The sequence below is a fragment of the Penaeus chinensis genome, chromosome 23 (assembly GCF_019202785.1).
Source record: "Penaeus chinensis breed Huanghai No. 1 chromosome 23, ASM1920278v2, whole genome shotgun sequence".
NCBI classification, from domain to species: domain Eukaryota; kingdom Metazoa; phylum Arthropoda; class Malacostraca; order Decapoda; family Penaeidae; genus Penaeus; species Penaeus chinensis.
Genome location: NC_061841.1, coordinates 10,376,775 through 10,379,274, shown reverse-complemented (window position 1 = coordinate 10,379,274; position 2,500 = coordinate 10,376,775). Strand labels below are relative to the sequence as shown.

The following is a 2,500-nucleotide window of genomic DNA, read 5'->3' as shown; positions in this document are numbered from 1 at the left end:
TTTACCCCTAAAGGGAAGCAGAGGCGGGATAGTTGTTGGAAGTTGAAGGGGGATTTGAGGGCGGCTGGGGGGGGGGGGGAGTGGGGAGGGGAAGGGGAGTGAGTAGCGGTTCAATGGGGTTTAGGTTTGAGTTGGGGGATTAAGGGGCAAAAAGGGGATGTAAGGTCAAAAGGTTATAAGGTCAAAGGGTTATAAGGTCAAAAGGTTTAAGGGTTTAAAAGGGGTTTTAAAGGGCAAAGGTTATAAGTCAAAGGGGGTTTAAGGTCAAAGGTTATAAGTCAAAGGGTTTTAAAGGGCCGGGTGTAATGGGCACGGGGGATAAAGGGAGGGGATGTAAAGGGACGGGTTAAAGGGCAGGGGGTGTAATGTCACGGGGGAATAAGGTCAGCGGGATGTAAGGTGAAAGGGGGGTAAGGTCAAGTATGATTTGTTTGGTAGATTGTTATTTATCATAGTTTATTTGTTCGTGTTATATTTTGTATGTTTATTATCACTATTTTCCACTTATTCGCAGCATTTGGGAAAGATGGAATTTGAATGTTCAACACGTAATGAACAATCATATGTTGTAATACCTGAAATAAATCAGCATGAAAGTGACTCGCATCCATTAATTGTAAAAAATTACCCCCCCCCCCAAAGAGGAGGAGAAGGAGGAGGAGGAGGAAGAGGTGGAGGTGGTGGTGGAGGTGGAGGTGGAGGTGGAGGAGAAGTGGAGGAGGAGGTTTTTGGAGGAGGAGGAGAGGAGAGAGGAGAGGAGGAGGAGAAGAGGAGGAGGAGGAAGAGGAGGAGGAGGAGAGGAGGAAGAGGGGGAGGTTTGGGGGTGAGGTGAGGTGGAGGGGAGGTGGAGGTGGAGGGTTTGGGGGTGAGTGGAGGTGAGGTGGGGGGTGGGTGAGGTGGAGGTGGACAGGGGAGAGGAACAGGGGGAAAAGGGGGAGGGGAAAAAAGGGGAGGAAAGATGCCAAACAATCAGTTTTAAAGCAAAATATCCTCCATTGCAGCTGCAACATCATGCTTACTGGTCGGCCTGCCCCTATGGCTCGTTTCGGACTCTGTTGATTATGTCAACAGAGCCCGAGCAGGAAGTGACGGCTCAATTAAACATGGCTTGTTAATTAGCAACGACATCTCATATGGCGACTGCTGGCAACTCTGCGTAATAAATTTCGCCTCGTGTCATCCGCTTTCCGATATGATAGGTGGGTAATGATATCAGCAAACATCATAATAATTGGTGATGATGGTGGTGGTAGTGATGATGATGATGATTATGATGATGATGATGAAGATGATGATGGTGATGGTGATGGTGATGGTGATGATGATGATGATGATGATGATGATGATGATGATGATGATGATGGTGATGATGATGATGATGATGATGATGGTGGTGGTGGTGGTGGTAGTGATGATGATGATGATGATGATGATGATGATGGTGGTAGAGATGATGATGATGATGATGATGATGGTGATGATGACAATGACAATGGCAATGGCAATGGCAATGGCAATGACAATGGCAATGACAATGACAATGACGATGGCGATGACGATGACGATGACGATGATGGTGGAGGTAATAATAATAACACTGATAATAATAAAACAATTTTGGTGACAGCTTCTCTTGTTCAGAGAATACGACTATAAAATTAATTTTCAAAGGGGGCGGAAAATGAAAGGGAAAAAGAGACTAGAAAAAAAAGATGATCCTTTGTTTCCTGAACAACTCGGGCATCAAAGTGAGGCCCTCGGTCGACTTCCTGTCGTAGAGACGCGTAAACAAGTCAACAAACAAAAAGTTATTTACAATTGCTGTGTATTAATATGTTTTTTTTATATGTATCACAGTTTCTTTTCCTTTCTTCCTAAAAAAAAAAAAAAAAAAAAAAAAAAAAAAGGGAGGGGAGACTTTTATAAATCTCGTTTGAGGTCATGATGGACACTCTTGCCAGGATCAACAGAAGGCAGGGATCTCGTCGAATTCTTTTGAATAATGAGAGAAAACGAGGAAGATAGACGGAGTGCCGAGAGACAAAGAGAAAGATCGAGTGAGCGTGAGAAAGAGAAAGAAAGATAGATAGAGAGAGAGAGAGAGAGAGAGAGAGAGAGAGAGAGAGAGAGAGAGAGAGAGAGAGAGAGATTTTTATTCCGAGATTTATTAAAGCCGAGAAGAGAGAGAGAGAGAGAGGGAGAAAAGAAACAAAGAGCTAAAGACACACACACACACACACACACACACACACACACACCCTTAACACCACAGAGTAGTCTTCATAAAACAAATCTCAACGAATAAAGACGCTTTGACTATCATTTCCGAAGGCGTCTCTACACAGGCACTCTCTCCCTACTTTATTAAGGCGAAGTAACCGGGTTTCGCGTCACCCAAAACCAGTTAGCTTCTCGCAGTGTCTTGAAATGTGAGTTTGTGTTTGTTATTTTGTTTGTGTTTATCTATCTGTTGATAGAGTTTTGCCTTTGGGTCTATTTT

The 2,500-nt window shown here is 43.8% G+C and overlaps 1 protein-coding gene across 1 annotated transcript in view; it reads right to left on the bottom strand.

Moving 5' to 3' along the window:
- LOC125037650 (follistatin-related protein 5-like) overlaps positions 1-2,500 on the bottom strand; it is a gene marked incomplete in the record, with an annotated part of 53,413 nt that overhangs the window by 26,204 nt on the left and 24,709 nt on the right.